The sequence below is a fragment of the Cotesia glomerata genome, linkage group LG5 (genome assembly GCF_020080835.1).
Source record: "Cotesia glomerata isolate CgM1 linkage group LG5, MPM_Cglom_v2.3, whole genome shotgun sequence".
Classification (NCBI taxonomy): domain Eukaryota; kingdom Metazoa; phylum Arthropoda; class Insecta; order Hymenoptera; family Braconidae; genus Cotesia; species Cotesia glomerata.
The window spans coordinates 27,345,616-27,369,878 of NC_058162.1; the positions used below are offsets into that span (position 1 = coordinate 27,345,616).

The following is a 24,263-nucleotide window of genomic DNA, read 5'->3' on the forward strand; positions in this document are numbered from 1 at the left end:
TTTGAGTACCCACATGCATTTTTGATATATTTTTCATATATACATATATATAATATATATAAATATATAAAATATATGAAAAATTGATGTGGGTACTCAAATGAAAGGTCTTGATGAGTGTAACATTGGGATGAGCTTATATCTTTAAAAATGTCAATAGTTCACGAAATACAAGTTCATTTCTTAATTATGTATCTAGAGATAGAATACTTTCGAATGCAACCTAAATACTCATCATCATAAATTGCTGAAAACCCATTTTATCATATAAATACACTGGCCACAAAATTTTGCTTATTCTTTTAATAATATAGATTATAGTACAGCAGCAATAAAATGTAAATGCAATTAAAAATAGAAGTTAGAGCAACAGTATGATTTATAGTCGGTATAAAAATAAAATTATTAATAAGAATATATATAAAGTTATTAAAAAATCCATGAATGTAAACTATCTGGCCTAAAATCAAACGTAATGGGTAATGGCAATAAATAAAAAGCGCTGTCATTGTCAGTAGCGGAGTAGAGTTATACATCCCTAGGTAATTTAATAAATTTGTTTGACAATGTTAACGCGAAATGAAAAAAGAGGTAGTAGCACTTGGTGCATACACAGCACATATGCAAATCGATATGTCGATGCACGTGCGTCGGACACCTCGCCGGTATTCCACCCTCTCGCACGCACATTCACCGTCTCTATATCGATCTCTGTCTCTCTTAAGGCACCATCTGACAAATTGCAACGTCATTACTGCCAATTTGTTTACACGCCACCGGATAACCGGAACATGGATCAGCCACTAGGATAAATTCCGTCTTGGATTTATTAACCGATCTTAAAATTAGTTGTAATTGTTGATGTTGATATTGTTGTTAACATCCTCGAAAGGATTGTGGAAACAATTAAAAATGTTGAATTAATAGCTGCGTAAACTTTGGACGTTGTTTCTTGTATACTCCGGGGCAACAATAAAAAACGAACACAAAGTGGAAAAAGTTTCCGAGCTCTCTGGTTACAGGGGTTGAGTAAAAAGGAAATGTCCGAGGAGAATTACGAGCTACAAGTTTTACATCTGGTGTTAAGTAACGACCCCTCTCGAGAGTTGATTGCTTTATAATCGAATACAGGGCAACTTGCTCATTAACTGGCTACTCAGTACTTTAACTACTAAAAGTTTTGCTCATTTTTATTACGCAAAATTGGTGATAGACATTTTCATAGATTTTTTATTTCTACACGGAAAAAAGTAAACTGTAATAGGTAACAGTCGATTTATAATAAGTAATGATCAACTGCTAAAAATTACCATTTCAAACAGTAAAATCGTGATTTTACTATTCACTTTATAATATTTACCATTTAAACGTTACAATTTAATCTTTAGATGGAAGAAAATACTATTTCAAACAGTAATATTCGCTATGTAAATGTCTAAAATGTTAAATTATAATAATTAAGGATTCAGACTTTGATATTTATCATTCCGTACCTAAAAAATGATCTTATGATATGCAAAAAGTATAAAATAAAGTTAGTAAATTTCTAATACAAGCAACGTCAATATTTACAAAGTAAAATGGTAAATTTTAAACGCAACGCTAAAAAACAAACTGTAATTATTGACTTGCTTGGACTTGTAAAATGTATATTTCAAATGTTAAATTCTCCCAGAGTGAGACCCCCTTCTCTTTCATCTGAGTTCCCCTTCTCCTCATAATATGGACTATATATTGAAATGGCAATTTTTACTGTTTGAAACTGTAATTTTTTAAGATGAAAGAGTCATTATTTACTATAGTGACAGCTACTAATTACTTATTTTAGATATTAAATTATAAATTGTGGCTTTTATACTTTCTACATTAAGTTCTGTAATATTTATATTTTTGCCACCCCGATGTCCGCTTTACTGTTTGAAACTATAAAAACTAACCCGAATCCGAGTGAATATTACAGTTTACTTTTTTCTGTGTATTTTTTTAAGAAAAAAAATTTTTTAATACCGCGGTTAATGCTTCCGGTAATAGAACACGTTAGCTGATTTGTTTGGCACCCAACCATCCAAATATCGCCTATTTTCCGAAACTTTTTTATTATGATCCGGGATGTAAATTTTCTTGAGGCTGAAAAAATGGACGAGTTGCCAAAAGAGAGGGAGAACAGGCGTTGCGGTAGTTTGCAGCGTAAAAACCACTGAATACTAATAAAATAAAAATGGGAAATAGAATTGCGCTAAGCTGAGCTGAAAAAGGTTAAATATTCATGTCCACAGTTTGGAGTTTCGTCCAATTCAAAAGTTATACTTTTTACCGTATTACGTATTTCTAGTTTGATATGGTCAACTCCGATAAATAAAAGGGTAAAAAGTACAAAATAGCTGACAAAGTAATAGCAAAATACAGGAGAAGACATAAACATGAACGGTTGCCAACAATCTAGCTCAAGTTATTCCGCCACGCGAGCTAATACCGGATAACAAGGATGTATAACTTCTACCGCAGCAACGTAACACTCCCCCGGCTCGAAATTTCCGTAATAAAGATATCTCCAAGAGAATAAGGTGATCATAACGTTCTTTTGTACACTTGTTCCGACAAATAAACACCTCACAAGCCAGACAATACACTAAATCGATTACAGTTCAAGACTTTGTTGGCCCAAGAGTTTAAAATTTAAAAGCACGAGCCAAAATCTTGCCGAGAGTAAATTACCCGTAAAAAAATATTTAATATGTCCAAATATGATTTTTTTTCTAATTAGTCTCAAAAATATCCGACAGGTGGCGCATGTTCGTTTTATCTTCTCGTTATCAGAGAGATTATTTTTAAATATTAAGTTTTATTATAAAAAGTCTAATATTCATATTAAAATTTCGAAAAAATCAAAAGAGACTTTTTTTGTGGGAAATTTAATTTTCTATCAAAGTAGTTTGAATAATTTTTCGATACCATTTAGACAAAATAAATTTTAGAACATACAAAAATTTTTTATAGATGATTTTTCTCTAAAAAGTGATCAGTAGTTTATCGCATAAGCATTGTTTGGAATCCACAATAGAATGATATAGGTTTAATAGGGTTTGTGCATTTGACAACTTGACGGACTCTCGAATACTAGCATTGACTGTCTTTTGTCTCGTCATCCATTTCTCCAGGTCAATTGTCGATTTAAATAAAAAGTTATTTATAGAGAAAATAATAATAAAAATTCTTAAAAAATTTAATATATGCCGCGTAATAATAAGTAAAAAAAGGATCTTATGTACATAAATTTTTCAAACGAGTTGACCTCTCACTTGGTTAATATTTGGTTTGAGTTATATTTTCCTCGCGTGCACGTAAACGAAGAGCACATGAGGTACTCTCAGCAAAGCATATTTTCAGTGTACCATTGGTACACACACCTACACACCTATGTATATTTATGTATGCATACATGTATATGTTTCTCTGGTTGAATTTACGCTGAAACTCACAAGGAATTTATCATGAGTGAGCGATATAGTAAATTATTAAAGTTACTAGCTCTGTGTGCCAGCTAAATTTTCATTAGTTAGTCATTGAATTAACACGTCTATTGCTAACGAAATACTACTAAAAGGTTTTAACATTTTTCCACGTCACTCATTATCGGTTCTTCTCAGATTGCGACATCTTAGACTCCCTCTGAAGGTGATTTATATAAATTTTAAATGCAAATGCACCTTTTAATGAAGGCTAAATGCAATTTTTAGTGAAAAATGTTGAGCATTATCAATGACAAGCTACAAGACGGTGTTCTTTCATCATGACGGTGATGATAATCGTGGATGTTATGTAGATGACCTCGAAGCTTTCTCAGAATAACGAGAGTAAGAACGTGGCTTTTCCCGTCCCGCCTTTAATTAATATTCTCGGAATCGCAGTAATAACTGGTAGGCAAGTGCTTGGTACTATACTGAATAAATATGCACGACTAGCGATGGCAATTGCAATAACGGCTGGTGAGCACTAAATAAAATACAAAGTATCTGATGTAACGGCGGATTATATTTATTTTATATAAGATAACTTTTAGCTTGTCCACGGAAGAGAGAAAATTAATAAAAATAATAATAATAATAAGAGTATACATTTAATTTATTTGATAATGTGGTTAATGTCCCATTCAGCTGACAGCCGGATTTTATTTGAGCTCTAAGCGCTTTATTAAATGTTTTAAGATATTTAAATCTCGGCAGTATATTTCGCGGGAAAAAAAAAGTTTAAAGGAAAAAACAAAAAGGTTTATCACTGAAATATACTGAAATAGTTTTATACATGAAAGAGTTATTCATCTTGTGGGTAAATCAACCCAGTTTTTCGAGCTTGAATCACCCGCGGGCAACATCTCATTACTGTCACTGTAACGAATGCTTTCAATTTACATAAAGAACTGAAGATTAATGAAGATAATAATATTTTCGATTTTTGACATTTACGAGCTACAAAAGTGATAAATATTCTCTATTTACTTTATAATATTGTTTCAAGGAGGCCCTTTTGCTCCAGTTGAGTCAAATTAAGTTAACAATTTTTTATTTTACACTAAAAAATCAAACGCGCTTTGTGCGCTTCTGTCGAAATGTTTGTTGTCAACAATTTAATAATCAATATTTTTACAAATTAAACTCTTTAATATTTAACCGTTGCCATAGTTACCGTTGCTATGGTAAATTTTGTCATAGTAACCGTTGCCATGGTGACAGTTGCTATGATAACCGTTGCTATGTTTATCATTGCCATAGTAACCGTTGCTATGGTAATCGTTGCCATAGTTACCGTTGCTATGGTTATCATTGTCATAGTAACCGTTGCTAAGGTAACCGTTGTTATAGTAACCATTGCCAAAGTGGTCATCATAACAACGAAAAGCGACAACAATGAAAATATCACATCAACTTTTTAATAAAGGATGCTATGGTAATCGTTGCCATAGTTACCGTTGCTATGGTTATCATTGTCATAGTAACCGTTGCTATGGTAACCGTTGTTATAGTAACCATTGCCAAAGTGGTCACCATAGCAACGAAAAGCGACAGCAATGAAAATGTCACATCAACTTTTTAATATAGGATTGGCGGCAAAAGGACCTAGATAAAAAGTGGATTTGCAATTTGGTTATTCAAAGATCAGGATGAGATTAAAGTTTGTAAGGATTAGGAATCGATTGTCGTGAGTTAATATTAAGAATGTGAAGAAAGTTGAAAGTTAAGTCAGAAAAGCTTAGAGCAAACAGAAAAGCCGGACTACCGTCGAATCCATCATATCAACTCGTGAGATGCGAATGAAGGAAAAGAAGTAAAACAAGAGACGGAGCTCGAGGGTAAAGGATGTAGATGTGCAAGAGAAATATTCAGAACTGCGCCCGTTATGGATGCAAATCCACGTACGAAACGTATAAAAGATTTGCAAGAACAAATACCAGAGCACCGGCCTATTACTTTCTCTCTACGGATTCAAATGAGGATAAATATTTATAAAAGACTATAGAAATAACTCCGACTCTAGATTGTTTTTAAGATTTTTTATAAAGTTAAGAAACTACTCGGCTAACTTTTACCAAAATCGGGTGATCGATTTAATAAAGTTTAGGATATTTTGAGTTTGTAGGACGTCAGTGATTAACTGATGATTATTTATTTATTTTAAAAGAGATATGTTTGTCTGAAAATATATTCAGACTGATATATGTATAGAATGGTGACAAAGGTACCACGGAAATAACAACGTCGTTTGTCACCGGCATTTGCATAGCTCTTAAACCGTTCCACCGCGTAAATGAATGGACTTTTGTCAATAGAGCTTGGACGAGGAATAATAATTACGGGTAACAAGAGGTACTTTTTAAATATTTTTGAATATCTTTTACTGTTTGTCCTGTTGTAGGTCAAGAGCAATGACCTAACAACTTTTTTTATTACCAAGTTTTGGTATTCAAATTCTCGGCAAACGATACGAGATATTGAAAATTTGATAAGAATATTTTCAATAAAAAATTTAATTTTCTACAAAAAAGTCTCTTATGATTTTTTTGTAGAAAATTGGTAAGGTAATTGCCCCAATTATTGACTCTATTAGAGATAAAGTTATGATTTGATTTTTTTTAAGAAATCAAATATTAATATCGTTGAATTTTGTTTGTGGTAATATCTCAAGTAATGTTTTTACTAATCATTTTCTTTTTTTAAAATGATAATCACTGATATTTACTAATTAATTTTAAATAATTAAATAGATTATCCGGATACACCAATTATTGGCAGGTAAAAAAACTGATTGATCTAATTATTGACATACCTTCACCCCAATTATTGACACCTATACTAAGCATACCTAGAATCATCTGCTTATTTTTATTTATCCAAACTTATTATTAAGTAATCAATTTTATTAAAGTTTATTAATAATAATTTCCATAAATGATTAATTACTTTTAAAAATACAAAAATTTATTTAAAAATAATTTATTTAATCAAAAGAGTTCAAACTTTTACAGTAAATTTTTTAGGTAAAAGTCAAAAAAGGCGTGATAGCGCTGTCGAATGGCTGTCAATATGAGATTCAACTTAAAAATTATCAACTAGTTATTGACACCCATTATTTAAATATTATAAAGCATACAATTACTTTCGATTATTCAATTTTATAAATTTTTCATATATTGTTAATTAAAAAAAAAAAAAATAGATGATATTATTAGATGAAGAAATTAATTTAAACTTGGCATTTAAAAAAAATGCTTTTCTAATCAAAGTTGTTAAGAAAATAAACGTTCTTAAGCTGGTTTTAACTGGTGCTAACTTTATTTTTTAATAATTAATATTTAATATTAACTGACAATAATTTTTTTCAATTTTTTTATTAATTAGAATGTAATAAAAATTTATATGATAGTTATTCTTATTACAGATGATTAAATATATTTAAAAATAATTTAGGGTGTCAATATTTAGACCCCTGTCAATAATTGGGGCTTTTACCTTATTAAATTTTAGATTCTAAACTTTTCTAATAAAATTCTTAACGACAATAACCGTCGGTAAAGATAATAATGATAGACAGTATATTTACTTGGGATTTAAAAGACTAAGAAGCATATTAAAGTTTATCTCCGGGTAGAGTTATTAATTTATAAATTAATTTTAATTACAAGGAACACTTTGGCATAACCCGAGTTTATCAACCAGCAAGTATCAATTATTGCGTATTACGGTTTGCACATCCCTCGACGCTTTTTCATTTGCCAATTATCGGTCGACAACCTGCAATCTTTCACAGCGTCAAAAAATAATAACTAAAGTGATTAATTAACTGGTGGGCCTAAGCCTCCGCTGGATCAATCAATTACTCTATCATCTTCCGAAAATAATCCCTAAATAAACAAAACAAAAGCTAAAACTAACGACACAATTAATATATAATCTGACGTGATTTACCCTTGAGCTGGCATAAAGACAGTTAGTGCTGTGGGACGGATAGAAAGAGAAAAATTATTTGAAATAAAGAGAAAACAAAAAAAAGTAAAAGACCGATAGGATCGCGAGCGCCAACGACAACGACAACTACTCTACTACTATACGACACTGAGGGGACTCGCGTGCAAACCGGTCGGTCATTACATCCGTAAATATACGACGACGACGCACACGTCAATTAGATTGCTGGTTGCGCAACCGCCGCGCGCCACCCACTTGCCCGCTTTACAACTACACATCAGCTAATCCCATTATTAAACATTCTTTTACTTATTCTTCTGATTAACACGTGGCTCTTTCTGCTTTTTAGGACGAAAATTTTGATACTAGACTCTCTATACAGTTACTTCTTTTCTTGCCCCCCACCATGATACATAATTAAGAAATGACCTTGTATCTTGTGAACTATTGACATTTTTAAAGATGTAAGCTCATCCCGATGTTCTACTCATCAAGACCTTTCATTTGAGTACCCACATGCATTTTTGATATATTTTTCATATATACATATATATAAATATATAAAATATATGAAAAATTGATGTGGGTACTCAAATGAAAGCTCTTGATGAGTGTAACATCAGAATAAGCTTATTTCTTTAAAAATATCAATAATTAAGAAATGACCTTGTATCTTGTAAACTATGGACATTTTTAAAATTATAAGCTCATCTTGATGTTACACTCATCAAGAGCTTTCATTTGAGTACTCACATGCATTTTTGATATATTTTTCATATATACATATATATATAATATATATAAATATATAAAATATATGAAAAATTGATGTGGGTACTCAAATGAAAGCTCTTGATGAATGTAACATCAGAATGAGCTTATTTCTTCAAAAATATCAATAATTAAGTAAAGACCTTGTATCTAGTCAACTATTGACATTTTTAAAGATATAACCTCACCTCGACATTATACTCATCAAGACCTTTCATTTGATTACCTACATCAATTTTTCATATATTTTATATATATATATATATATATATATATATATATATATATATATATATATATATATTTATATATATATGAAAAATATATCAAAAATGCATGTGGGTACTCAAATGAAAGCTCTCGATGAGTGTAACATCAGGATGAGCTTATATCTTTAAAAAGGTCAATATTTAAGGAAGTACAGTACAATTTACCAAAATTTATTATTTAATAAAGTGACTGCAAGGTTGCTACTCTTGAAATATTTACTATTTTTAATTGCAGAAATTCAAAAACTCTCTCTACCAAATGTATCACGTAACCTTAAGAGGGCGCCGGGTGTAATTTCCCAGAGACTGCTGTGATTTAATGATAGTTTTGGTATTGGGTGATGAGTGATTCCCACAATCCAAGAACAGGTTTATCTGCAATTAGAGGAGAGTCTGAAAGTATTTTCTGGATGGCAAGAGTCGAGGCCGCGGCCTTACCTTTGTCCATGCACTGTTACTGGGAAGGTGCCGACATCAACAGGAGAGAGAGGGGAGAGGGAGATCTGTGTCCTCAGTCTACTCTTTAATGCTAATAACCACGGTTCTTCTCCCTCTTATTCTTATTCTTGTTGCCCTCTTCTTGTGTTGCTCTGGTCTTTGTCTTTTTGCTGTTGGACCTGGGGTTCTTATTCGTCCTCGAGGCCTGAGATAAAGGGAATGACAAGCAGAGGGAAGATTCAGGCTGAGCAAAGCCAACGACCAAGACATAAATAAAAATAAAAACGGCAAGGACGATAGGCACTTTCCGCCAAAGAAAACTCCGCCCATTCATCAATTCCAAAATCGAATCTCACCAGAGTTTAAGTCTCAACTCAACTCGGCTCGTCTCTCGTCTCGGGTCTTTATTCTCACGGAAAAAGCCAATGATCATCCAGAGCTGTTCCGGCATCTCTTCCAAGAGCAAGGGCTCTTCTTCTTTTCTTCCTTTATTCTTGTTGCTGATTTTAGATCTGCAGAACCGGTTGAGCCTAAGGCTTTCGAGGTCACAGGAGCAGTCACGTCTTCCTATCCAGGATATCCGGGTCACCGATTCCCACCAAGAGCTTTTTAATTTATTCATCAAAATCACTAATTTCGCTTCAATCTTTTGTTACCTTTTATTGTCACTCTGTTTCAATTGAAATTAACTAATTTAATAATTGCCATTAAGATTGTCATTAATTTTTACACAGAAAAAAAGAATTATTTGTCGCAAATAAATCAATTTATTTGAGACGTTTTTTAAAATATTTCTTTATGATAACTATATACATTTTGTATAAGTAAATATAACAGTTGATTCGAATTATTTTATTATTCGTCAAAAATATCCACTTTTATAATTTAGATGAAAAATATGAAAATATATCATGTAAGCAAACTATTCGTAACGTGATTGGTCGAATATATCATAAGCATGAAAATATATGCAAACCCTATAGTCAGGCGCGCGCTTGCGCGCGAAAATTTAAATTCTAGTATCATTTATTTGTGGTAAAGATGCTAAGTTTGTCCGAAACAACGACATCTTTGGCATTAAAACTCTCAACTACTGCTCTCATAACGTCAATTGAACATTGAAAACAAAATTTGAAAGTTTTGATTACAACTTAAGCTACAGCGATGTTTCAAAAAATAGTTTATTTGCATACATCATAGTGTTTGCATGAATAATATTAATTAATAACGATTCATTAATTAAAGATTTAAAAAAGTCATACCTAACCTATATGGTAAGTTGTTTAAAATATTATATTTTACGAAAACAAATCTAAATTATCCTTAACCTACAATTAACACTTTCATTCAATAGAAGACACGGAAAATATTTCATTATTCAACTAAAAGAATAGAAAATAATTTTTTTTTTTCATTTTAAAGCCATTATAATTTCTGAAAATTGATAAAATTAATTTACCAGATATTTAATAATTTTTATAACTTTTGTTAACAAATAAATTATGGCAAAAAAAAATAAGAAAAAAAAATTGACATGAAGAAATTTTAAAAAATTAAAAATGCAATTTTTAAAAAATAATTTTTTTAAAAATAAGCTATTTATTTTACGCAACTAAATCGCTCAAATATATTATATATTTACCAGAAATAAATATATATTTGGCCATATCCAAATATATCTTATATATTTGGCACAAATAAATCTTATTTCGATCAAATATTTCTTTGTTTCTGTGATAGTCAAACTCAATATTTTACAGCACCAAAAATTTAAAAAATAGAAAATTATGATTTTTAGCTTAAATATCAAAAAAATTATAAGATACCTTTTTTGTAAAAAATAAAACTTTCCGTCAAGAATGTCCCAACAATTTTTTTGATATCTCTAATTCTTTTGGAAGAATACTAATTTGAAATAAATTAAAAAGACCAGTGGTCTGTGACTAATTGCAGTTGGAAACGAAATGAGTAAATAATAAATAAAATGAAGAATAAAAAGGCAAGAATCTCGGAAGCAGGCGTAGCTCATTAGCGCGGATCATCGCTTAGCAAAAAAACTTAATAATTATGATAATAATAACAGAGGGCCGTAGTGGAGGCAAAGAGTTAAGAATGAGAGCGAGAGTGAGAGTGATAATAAAAATAAAGTTAAAATTAATAAGGTGCGAGGGAGAGAGAAGAAAAAGCGGGCGCGTGGCTTATTAGCCGATCGTTGGACGATAAATATAAACCCCGGATTGGGAGATGAAGCCATGCGCATCGCACCCCGTAAATCAAACAGGATTACTCTGTTGCTGTGAATATAAAAGACCCAAGTATTTTATTATCTATATCGGGTTTTATTTATTTATCTATCTGTTTTATTTATTTTAGACCCCCGATTACCCCTCGATTAAATCATCCTTTTACTTTTTTAAGAGGATTTACAAATGCTTGTTTATCGTCTATTAAATTCCTTTTTTATACACTGCTTTCACTTTTTTACTTCTTTATCAGTTTTCCTGCTCGACAAAATTCCTTTTATTTTTAACCGTACCTACCTACCTACTGAACATAAATAAATGATTAAGTACTAAAAAGTAAGACAAGTTACAACAAGTCGAAGATTTTTTTTGTATTTTCAATATTTAACCCACAAATTAAAATTTTGATTTATTATAACTGCAAACATTAATTTCTTTGGAACAGTAAGAGATATCGAAAAATTGTAAGAACACTTGCGATAGAAAATTTTATTCTCTACAAAAAAGATATCTTACACAGAAAGAAAAATTTCTTGACTGGAGAACAAAATTCTTGGCTCAAGAAAATTTGTCGGGTGCCTGAAGGAAGACTGAAGTTGTGTTGGCTGAAGTAAAAATTTTTCTTGAAATTCTATTCTCGGTGGAAGTAATTTTTTCTTGATTCAAATTATCATAAATACTTGATACAATAAATTTTTATACTTATTTGAGTACTTATTACTCAAATGAACCTTTTTTTCTGTGTAAGTTTTTAAGTTTGATCTTTAAATTCTGGGTTAGATATTGAAGATACGGAAAAATGATAAGAGACCTTTTTTATAGAAAATTAAATTTCCTATCAAAGTTACTTATCACTTTTTTGATATCTTGGACCGTTTAGCCAGAATAAAAATCAAAAGTTAAACCAATAAATTTTACCGGAAATCTCATCTCGTAATTAAAACCCGATATTTATTGTTATTAATGAAGTTAATTGACAAATATATCTCCTCCGACACGGAGTAGTTGTAGCTTAAACGGTCTCTGAGTAATTAATTATAAATACCAGCTCGATAAATAAAGTAATAACAGAATACGATATCGTCTTAATTACAGGTGTAAGTTAAACATAAAGCTTGGAGACTAATTAAATTAGCAATTATAATTACGGTCGTCAATGCTCCGTAGCACGCCCGTTATCCAAAGACAAAGACGAGAAGAGGGACAAAAGAGCAAAGACAAAGCACAGGACTTTGAGGATAGAGAAAATGCCGATATCAAAGACCATATACGTTAAGATTTACCGGTTAAATTGTGTGTGGAATCCACGAGTTGATTGAAGTCTGACGCTGGTGCCTAGTTGGATCGAGACGGAACGAGGCTAAGACAAGGGCTCGGTCTTTGTGGGCGACGAGGACAGGTGAAAACCATTTCAAGTCCAACTGAGACTGAAACTGCAAGCATTAACTGGACTGGTGGGATTTCTCTTTCGCTCGAGAGAATAAATAAGGGAGAGTACGTTGGATTTTGTTTGCCGGTAATTGGTGTTCCCGTCCATTGTACCCGGTATCGGTACCACCGATCTCCAGACCAGCTTCAGGACCAGCCAACCTACAAGCCGTCCGGTTTAACCTAACAATTGTGTCAATCCCTTCACCGAGAATTCATTTTTAATGCACCTCAATTTATGTTGATTGCTGGAAATTTTTTCCTTTATAGAATAATTAACGATTGTTGTAATCTGATGATTTAAAGTCTGAAGAACGGAATAAAGTGCAAGACGTGATAAAGAAATGATAAAGGTTTAATCGTGCTGAGAACAAACAGTGGATATGTGCTGGTCTATCTGACGTCGAGCACATTTAAACCCGGGATACAAGCTCGTGTCAGTGGGTTATCCCTTTGGATTATCGTGGGACGATACAACAATAATCCTTGATTTATTTTAGCGCTTCTTTGCTCCTTCGATCAGCAAAATCCACTGCTGATTTTGTTTTTTTTAACTTTGATCGAATGGCTCTATTCTTGTGGTAATCTATTATCGATCTTCCAGTTGGCTGTTTTATCAGCGAGTCTTTGATTACTGATTTGTATGATTTATGTCGTGCTGTTTTTTAATCAGACTTTTTTAAAATAGTTTAGAAAATTAAAATTTTTGCACAGAAAAAAAGGTTCACTTGAGCCAAGAAAATATTTTTCTTGAGTAAAAAAAAATTTTTTCGACAAGAAATTTCAAAATTAATTCTCTTGCTTTAAGAATTACGTATGTTGATTCAAAAAAATTTATTTAAGTCAAGAAAATCTTGTTGTTTTGAGAAAATTCAGTCTCGAAGCTCCAAAAAATTTAGTTCTTGATAGAAGTAAATTTTCTTGTCTTGAGAAAATTTCTCTCTTGCTCCAGAAAATTAAATATAAAGATAGAAGTAAATTTTCATTAATATTTTTATTGATTAACATATCAAATGGAAAGATCAAATAATATTTCATCATTTTTTTTCATTCAATATGTATAATTGCACGCTAAAATAATATAAAATGGGTATCAAATATTCAAGAGAAAAATTTTCTCAAGGTGAGAAAATTTTTTTCTCAGCTAAAGTAGTGGCACTGCTTCCATAAAATATCTAAAAATATTGATCAAATATAAAAATTTATTGTATCAAGTATTTATGATAGAATTAAAAAAATATGACTTCTATTAAGAATAGAATTTAAAGAAAAATTTTTACTTCAGCCAAAACAACTTCGGTCTTCCTTCAAGCACCCGAAAATTTTCTTGAGCCAAGAATTTTGTTCTTCAGTCAAGAAATTTTTCTTTCTGTGTACTTTTTAACTGTCACCCTAAAAACCTCAAGAAAGATGATAACAATATCTAAGTAATTGACAGAAGGTGTGATATTAAACTGACGTATAGAGTATATAAATAAAATGTTATTCAGACATGGACTGACGAATAGGGCGTGTCAGTAAGCACTGTCGGACATCGTTATTAAACGCATATATATAAATTAGCATATAAATTGTCCTGGGTCCTGGGTTAGCTCCGCTCCTCGAGTAGAGCAGACTAGCGTACCGTCAACCAGAGCCATAACATCTAACAGAGTCCACTCAAACTCCAGCGCAATACTTTTTTATAAAGTGAAGACTTAAGTTTTTATTTTGAATCAAATTTATTAAAGTTATAACCAGGAAAGCTGGAGCGCAAGGTGTCAATTTCACTTATCGATTCCCAGTCGACAAGCGCAAGGACTCGCTGCCTTACCGCGAGTCGATGAACGACACCGTAAGAGGTAAAGGTCGAGGGTTATCACTTGTTCGAATCCTTCAGTTTGATGCTACTCAATTTATTTTATATTTTTTTAAGATTGAAGAGAATTTTTTTTTAATTTTCTAGCTTGTAAAAAAATGATATTTAATCGGCCCGAGGGTGGAAGTTTATTTATTCAATCATCAGGAGGACAGAATGGGTTGTTGTGAGCTTATAAGGTCGCTGAGAGAACTGCAAACTGCCCAAGGACTGAGGACGGGTTTGCTCACGTTTGTAAATTATTCTGGTCCCTTGAACGCCTCCTACAACTGGAAAATTAACCTTCAGAGGTAGCTCGGTACTTCTGACACCAATACGGCACATTCCGGTCTTTGATGGCCTTCCATCAGCGTTAATTTTAATCGAATATTAAATATTAAATATTGAATAAACAGAATTTTATAATTCAACATTAAGAATTATAAATTTTAATTAACTAAAATCATTTATGACGTTTAAGAACTCATTAAAAAGTAACTGGTTGCGCCTTAGCTCTCAGCCCTACGCTACCGGCCCCTGAGAATTCCCTCGCTGGTGTCGGGATAAACTGACGAGGGATTATAAAACTTTTATAAGACGATAAATAATTATCCAGTCAAGTATCCTCGAGTTATTATGTGTAGATGCGGAGACCGAGGGGCCGAGGGCTCCTAGATGAGATACCTGATGGAACTTTTGAGATATCGTGACATGCAATGTTGTAATCTTTTTGTTAATTTTCATTACATGGGAAATTCTCGCTGGATATTGATTTTTACTCGTGAGGTATTTCAAACGGGAATTGTCGGTTAAATATTGAAGGTATCGATTAAATGATATCAACATCTTTGATAGAGAATTCAATTTCCTACACAGAAAAAAAGGATTATTTGTCTCAAATAAATCAATTTATTTGAGTCGTTTTTTCAAATATTTCTTTATGACAACTATATACGTTTGGTACAAGTAAATATAACAGTTGATTCGAATTATTTTATTATTTGTCAGAAATATATCATTTATTTGTGGTAAAGATGTTAAGTTTGTCCGAAACAACGACATCTTTGCTGGCATTAAAACTCTCTACTACTGCTCTCATGACGTCACTTGAACGTTGAAAACAAAATTTGAAAGTTTTGATTACAACTTAAGCTACAGCGATGTTTCAAAAAATAGTTTATTTGCATACATAATAGTGTTTGCATAAATAATATTAATTAATAACGATTCATTAATTGGGGATTTAAAAAAGTCATTTTACGAAAACAAATCTAAATTATCCTTAACCTACAATTAACACTTTCATTCAGTAGAAGACACGAAAAATATTTCATTATTCAACTAAAATAATAGAAAATAATTTTTTTTTTTTCATTTTAAAGCCATTATAATTTCTGAAAATTGATAAAATTAATTTACCAGATATTTAATAATTTTTATAACTTTTGTTAACAAATAAATTATGGCTAAAAAAATAAGAAAAAAAAATTGACATGTAGAAATTTTAAAAAATTGAAAATGCAATTTTTAAAAAATAATTTTTTAGAATTAATTTATTTGTTAAATAAAATAAAAAATTGATCAAGTGACAGCTAACTTCAATGTTACAATAAATTTTAAAAGTTCATTATTGTCGTCAACTATGATTTAATTACCACAAGTAAACCATATCTTTACCATGAATAAACTATTTATTTTACGCAACTAAATCGCTCAAATATATTATATATTTACCAGAAATAAATATTTATTTGGCCATATCCAAATATCTTATATATTTGGCACAAATAAATCTTATTTCGATCAAATATTTCTTTTTTTCTGTTTACAAAAAAGACTTTGTATCTTCAATATTTTTCTTGTAAATTATAATTTTAATTTTGTACATTTTGGCTAGTTTGGAAAAAGTTTAAGTACCTAAAAGGTAATAGTAGATTTTTAAACAGCTATTATAGTTAAATGGTTGGGAATATCAAAAAAATAAGAATACTTTCATATTTAACCGAGAAATTACAATTTCAATTCTAGCTCGTTCCTAAAGAGTTTGATGTATAATTTTGTATCCAACGTATCTTTGACATTAAAAGCGAAAATTAACAAAAAAGAAATCGATAGATGAATTATTAATGGGAGTAAAAATAGCTTATTATTGTTATTGTTATTATTTGTAAATAAAAATAATATAAAAAGAAATTTATGTATATTAATATTTAAAAGTTTGGAATAGTTTTATGGAGCCTGGTGGATAGTGGATCCAAAAAGTTTTTAATATTTTATCGTGACTCTTTGACTCTTGTGCTGGAAAATAAAAAAAGAGTAAAAAGGGTAAAGAAGAAAATAGAAGTAACTTTAATTTTACAACTGTACCCAAGTTTACAGTCGTATTTTTCTAGTTAAGTAGGCAAAGTTCTGCATTAAGTAAGTGCATTACACATTACACATACACGTACCGTATATAGTTACGATTGCATATAAGCAACATCATAACATACTACCTATAGCGCAAAACTCTACGTACGTAGGACGGTGGAGTGGGATATTATGCTCTCTGTGCTCCATACTCTATGTCGACAAATCATTTCTGACCATGAAAATTTATATTACTTACTTTTATTAACTACGACTATTTAAACTCCTTTTTATAAATTTTTCTTTCATATTTAAATCATTTCAATTTGTTTTAATAATTAATCCGAATATTTTTACTCAACAATTCTTTCCTATAAAATATTTTAAGCAAGAAAAAAAATATCTTGACCATAAAAAATTATTTTGGACAAATTTTTCGTACGTTTTTAATGAAAATATCTTTTGAAATAATTAAAAAAAAAATTTTTTAACAAATCAAAGGTTTAAGTTAATATTTTAACCAAGTACTTAAATTATTAAAATAGAAATGAATAAATTTATAAGATACAACAGCATTGCGTCACTAATTATTTTTATTGCAAACAAAGTAAAGCGAGCTGACGTGACTAGATCAAGTTGCGAGTGCTAGTTCTCAATCTCAGGCATAGTTGTAGTTCCTTATACAATATATCTTACACACATAATGTTAGATCCCCAACAAAACTCGTACATATCATTGAATCCCCATCTAACATCTAGCATCTCCAAGATAACATTTACTGTGCTGGCATATATACAATATATAGATACATAAAACATACTATAACACATCTAACGCACCAGGGCACCGGCGTCGATTATCTGGCTCTCGACAGTGAATTACACACGTTAACACGTGACTCGCTTCACGCTCGACAGCTCACCGATTACACGAGTTGAGTTGAGCCTCCATCACTCTACTCTTTCTTTATTTTATTTATACGCTTTACTTGTCTTTCTCTTTTTACACCAGCGCTAACATCTTCTACATACAATATCAATACTGTTGGATTATATTTCCAAGCATTGACCTCCAGTTATCTTCCGACGACCCTACTCGCGATTTTTCGAGTGTAATTACTGATAGTCAGGCTAAATAATATCAATTACCTGATATTTATCAAGAAAAGCCGAACATTTTGTTTTTTCACTTTCAGTCTCAAATTGTGAGTTAATTAATGAAGATATCAAAAAATTATAGGAAACCTTTTTTATAGAAAATTCAATTTTCTATTAAAGTTGTTCTTGTCATTTTTTTAATATTTCTCACCATTTAGCCAAATTTTAAATTCTCAATCATAAGTGTAATTTCTAACAGTAAATTTCGTGAGTTTTATAAAAAAAATGACTAATTTAAAATAATTTGTTTGTATTTAATAAATCTGATATTCATTTATTAAATATTAAGAAATATTTATTAAGGACTAAAAAGTGGTCTCTAATAAATGATTCATTAAATATTAACAAATATTTTTAATTATAAACTAGTCCTTCTATCAGTGTAAACAGAAAGAAAAATTTCTTGATTGGAGAACAAAATTCTTGGCTCAAGAAAATTTTCAGGTTCTTGAAAGAAGACCGAAGTTGTGTTGGCTGAAGTAAAAATTTTTCTTGAAATTCTATTCATGGTGGAAGTAATTTTTTCTTAATTCAAATTATCATAAATACTTGATACAATAAATTTTTATATTTGATCAAGATTTCTAAATACTTTAGGGAAGCAGCGCCACCTACTTCAGCTGAGAAAAAAATTTTCTCACCTCGAGAAAATTTTTCTCTTGAATATTTGATACCCTTTTTATATTGTTTTAGCGTGCAATTATACATATTGAATGAAAAAAATGATTCAATATTATTTAATCTTCCCATTTGACATGTTAATCAATAAAAATATTAATGAAAATTTACTTCTATCTTTATATTTAATTTTTTGGAGCAACAGAGAAATTTTCTCAAGACAAGAAAATTTACTTCTATCAAGAACTAAATTTTTTGGAGCTTCGAGGCTGAATTTTCTCAAAACAACAAGATTTTCTTGACTCAAATAAATTTTCTTGGATCAAGATACGTATTTCTTAAAGCAAGAGAATCAATTTTGGAATAAGTGAAATTTCTTGTCAAAAAAAAATTTCTTTTTCGCTCAAGAAAAATAATTTCTTGGCTCAAGTGAACTTTTTTTCTGTATACCATTTAGCCAAAATTTAAATTCTAAATCATATGTGTCATTTCTGACACTACATTCCGCGAGTTTTATAAAAAAAAATGACTCTAATGACACTGATAAAAAATCAACGGAATCAATTGACCGATTTCCAGATGGCAGCACTTGAAAAATGATAATTGATACGAGAAAAAAAAAAAAAGAAAGTAAATTTAGCGATGAACCCTTGAAATAAAAGTATAAGTAGTTTGCGTTGTTAACAAGTTATTTAAAAAAGGGTCCTCGGAAACTCATCTTTGCAATTGGTATGGCGCGATTGGCGTTCGTTACGGTATGCGGTTGCGAGTAGAGGCCATGACCACTGACCAGTACTTGGTATAGTTACGTGTGCGGTAACGGGTTACACCTACCTACCAAGTTTTCCTATCCATTCTAACCATATATACATACAGAGATACAGATAGATGTATAAGCGGCATAGCTTGCATGACTGAGAATAGAAAGAGCTGGAGATATCGCATAGATATATAAAGTGAGAGGAAATGAGCCAGTGTTGCTGTGTTGCAGTAGGTAGTAGGTAGTAGGTAGTACCAGCCAGTGAGGGTGAGGATGAGGTAGAGCTTATACACTATGGATTACTCTATGTATTATGTGTGCTCTCCTCTACTAGTTGTAGTTGTGTGTTGTGTTAGTCGGAGGAGGACAGCACTGAAGAGAGAAGAGTACGGTCAGTCTGCAGTCTGGATAGTAAATGTCCACGTTGGATGTATATTGTAACGACGTTGAATAATAGAATGTTTGACGTACACCCTTACTGGCATGGCACTGCAACAGCCAACAGCCAACCTGAACCTCGAGAGTTACATCCGATAATTTCAGTACGTCCGTTTAGTTATAACAGTGAATCAAAGCAAATTAACTTCCAGCCCAGTGGTTTAATTTTTCAATTAAAATGAATCCTCAACTCTTTTATTTTATAGATCTTATAAATTTTATCTGCATTGTTTTAATTATTGATTTGATTAATGACAAATTTTTTTTTTTTAAATAAAAAAATGTTGTAAAAAGTTTGAAAAAAGAAATAAAATATTGTTAATTTGTTATTTTGTTTAGTTTTAAAAGTAAATATAAATAAAGAAAAAGTTTTTGGCACAAGCTAGCAAGAGTTTATGAAAAGGAAGGGATTGAATTTTTATTTCATCCGGTATGTCGATGATTTGAGGATCGAAGGCCTGAATAAAATAAAGAACAAGGAAGGATAATAAAAATAATAAAAATAATAAAAATAATAAAGGTAGAAAATAGAAAGAATGAGGGTAAAAAATAAATATTATGGATAAAATTCCAGGGCCAAAAGGGCTGAGGGCGTTGAATATTTTAAAATTATTTTGGCCAGCCACCAACTTATAGTAAACATCTTGACATGTATATACTCAACCGGTTAAATTACATTTATTATTTTATATTTTTTGACTCACCGAGCAGAACAGACCGATTTAAATTTTATTGTATGATAGAAAGTCACTCACCTGAAACAGAAAATAAATAAAATATAAATTAAGATTGATTATAAATCACCGGAAATTATTCAGCTGACAATGATTTATTTTTTCTACGAATCTAAAGGCAAATATTCGCTCTACAGATGGTTTTACATCACCTGATTTTTATATTCTTTTTTGTAATATTTTTTATTATTTTAATTTGGAGTTTGAATATTACGTTTTTGATTAAAATCTCCAAATTTTGGCTTAATTACCGATAAAATTACGAGAAACCTTTTTTTCAGAGAATTAAATTTTATAACAAAAGTATGTCGATCATTTTTTCAATATCTTTAATTATTTAGCCGTAATTAATTTTCAAAAATCTAAAATTATTTTTCCCTGCAAAAATATGGTCTAATATCGAAAAAACACACACCAAATTCATGATAATCTATGATCTAATTAAATTAACCCAATTTTTGATAACTTAATAATAAATGAATCCCAAAATTTTGTAAAAAATGAGCTCGATTTAAAATATTATTCGATCACGAAGTATTTTAGATGTTAATCTGGTTGTTTCTGGTTCGGGAAATAAGAACAAATATAAAGAAGAGGCCGTTCGGGTGACCCCGGAAGGTGTGTAGAGTGTAGAGCTGAAGAAAGGTAAGCGAATGGGGGAGTTCTGTTAGGTGAATACATGCCAGTAGAGGGAATAAGTATTCTCTTAAGTAGTAGTTGGTAGTTGTAGAGATGGTCCTTTATGCGAAACTAAAGAGTCTGACCTAGATACGTCCTGGTAGGTACTATAGTATTCCTATCGCGACAACTCTTGTAATATAACCTACGGCACAATACGTAACATGTTATATGTGAGTGTGGATAACTTGTGGCATGACGTTAGTGAGAGTCACTGGCAACAAATGAATGAGTGTGGGCGAGCACGTGACCACCGGTAAAGACTCAAGACTACTGTCCCACACAATATATAACATACAACATATATAACAGTGCTATGCACTAACCAACATATGAGCCCTCTTTGTCCCAGTGCCCAGGCCACTTATTTCTATATCCCGTGACCCCTTTCCTTTAAGCACTCGTGTAACGAGCTTTAGTTTTACTCGACGTACCTTCGTCAGGTATCGAGGATTTTTTTTTTTACTAAACTGACTTTATCAAGTCTTAATCGCCCGCTATTAGTTCGATTTTACTGGTGCCTACTCGTATAAATCCCAACTTCTAAGATAACCTCCTCGAAAAGTTGTTTAGTTGTGTACTTGTTGTATCTTTTAGGAAAAATTATAACTCGAGTTTCCTAACCCGACTGATATACAGCAGGTATCTTCCGTATTTCTCCGACTACATTCACATACGTCAGAGCACTTTCCACCGGCTACCACGTCCTCGAATTCATTCTCAAAAGTTTTATAAGAAGATAATAATAAATAAAACCCAGATGAAAAGTCAAGTGTTCCGACGCTCTTTAATCTAACTTTTATAATAAGGAAACACTCTGTCCTGTGTCCTTTAAACCTCTCACAAAGATAACTATTATAAATTTTATAAATTAATCCGGAATTTTTAGGGTTGATCGCGAATTATGGGTTAAATATTGGTTAAATATCATAAGACACCTTTTTTGTTGAGAATTTAATTTTCTATCAAAAGTTTCTTTACTCAGAAGAAAAAGGTTTACTTGAGCCAAAAAAATATTTTTCTTCCTAATTATTTTCTTGAGCGAAAATTTTTTTTTGACAAGAAATTTTACTTATTCCAAAATTAATTCTCTTGCTTGAGAAATACGTATCTTGATCCAAGAAAATTTATTTAAGTCAAGAAAATCTTGTTTTGAGAAAATTCAGCCTCGAAGCTCCAAAAAATTTAGTTTTTGATAGAAGTAAATTTTCTTGTCTTGAGAAAATTTCTCTCTTGCTCCAAAAAATTAAATATAAAGATAGAAGTAAATTTTCATTAATATTTTTATTGATTAACATATCAAATGGGAAGATCAAATAATATTTCATCATTTTTTTTCATTCAATATGTATAATTTCACGCTAAAATAATATAAAATGGGTATCAAATATTTAAGAGAAAAATTTTCTTAAGGTGAGAAAATTTTTTTCTCAGCTAAAGTAGTGGCACTGCTTCCCTCAAGTATCTAAAAATATTGATCAAATATAAAAATTTATTGTATCAAGTATTTATGATAATTTGAATTAAGAAAAATTGACTTCTACCAAGAATAGAATTTCAAGAAAAATTTTTACTTCGGCCAAAACAACTTCGGTATTCCTTCAAACACCCGAAAATTTTCTTGAGCCAAGAATTTTGTTCTCCAGTCAAGAAATTTTTCTTTCTGTGTAAGACACGTTTTTTTATTGGAAATTAAATTTAGTATTAAACAAATATTTCTTAGTATTTAAAATTATTTGTTTGCATTTAATAAGTCTGATATTCATTTATTAAATAATAAATCTTTTTAAATACTAAGAAATATTTGTTAAAAACTAAAAAGTGGCCTCTAATAAATGATTTGTTAAATATTAACAAATATTTTTAACTATAAACAAATCCTTCTATCAGTGTATCAAAAGTTTCTTTGTAAATTTTTTGATATCGGCAAAATATCGATTATAAATCGTATTTTTTTTCAATATTTCCGACAAATGAAACAAATGGTTGAACAAGCAGGGACTGGAAAGAAACAATATAAAATATTTGTCGGGAGTTAATGTAATGAGGAGGATAACATCTGGAAAGTAGTTTTTAGCACGTGATTCGCACCATAAAGACACTAAATACTTGACGAGTAATAGTTATTATACTATACATTAAAATCACGACGTGATACGCATAAACTTCAAACTGTTATATGTCACTATTATAATAATAACAATAAAAATAACAATAATAAGAATGAGGGAGTAGAAGAGTAGAAGAGCAGAGGTAGAGAGACAAGAAGATAAAGATGAGAGGTGTAGAGACACGGTACGCCAGACGTATAGAGTTCTTAGCGTAAACACGCTTATGAAAGGAAAGACAAACAGCGCGACAGCTGTGAGCTGAGAGACAAAGATGGAGGAAGATACGGCTCCTAAGAACGTCGAGGGTGGTTGGTTCTTCAGGGCTACAAAAACGTTAATGTTGAAACAGTCCGAGCGGTGACAAGACGAGATCTCGAAAAAAATAGCTAATGCCTTTTTTTTATCTCACGACTCACGAGTAAGCAAATATCTCCTCCTTTTTCTCTCATTCTACTTTCAGACTGACACTTTTTTGACTACGTTTTTAAAATAAATAACTTCTCGAGCACGAGTACTTAGCGCGAATAATTTCAGAATCCTACGACCTACGCGTTGATAACTTCCTTTTTCATTATTTTTCTCAAGTTAAATATTCAGACGTGGGAAGATCCTGATTAAAACTACTCCCAGCGAGCGAGAAGGTGCAAGACAACTGACTCTGTACCCTTCAGCAAATACTGGATTTAAATATAAATATAAATATACATGTATGTATTAAGCCCAGTCTCCAGTCTCCACCTTTTGTATCCTCAGCATCTGCATTGGAGATATCCAAGATTTATGCTGCTGTTTTTTTAATGCTCCAAGGGGTTTGATGCATGTAATTACAAGTTATTAAAGGTACAAGATATTTTTTTAAAGAAATTCTCAAGAGTTTTTTTCAACTTTAACAATGTATTGTGTTAAAAATGCCTGCACTTGTGGTTTTAAATGACAATTACGGCTTAAAGATCAAAAAAATTTAAAGAACA

General features: G+C 31.0%; 1 protein-coding gene and 1 long non-coding RNA gene across 7 annotated transcripts in view; one reads left to right on the forward strand and one right to left on the reverse strand.

Annotated features, from left to right (window-relative positions):
* Positions 1-24,263, reverse strand: part of LOC123264899 (RNA-binding protein Musashi homolog Rbp6) — a 348,561-nt gene that overhangs the window by 292,177 nt on the left and 32,121 nt on the right. The window lies entirely within an intron of this gene.
* On the forward strand, positions 4,683-5,067 carry LOC123264902. Of its 2 annotated transcripts, none has more exons than XR_006509444.1 (2): positions 4,683-4,714; positions 4,936-5,067. It is a non-coding gene; the product is annotated as an uncharacterized LOC123264902 (long non-coding RNA). The 2 variants fall into 2 exon arrangements; XR_006509445.1 differs by lacking the exon at positions 4,683-4,714 and adding an exon at positions 4,759-4,774.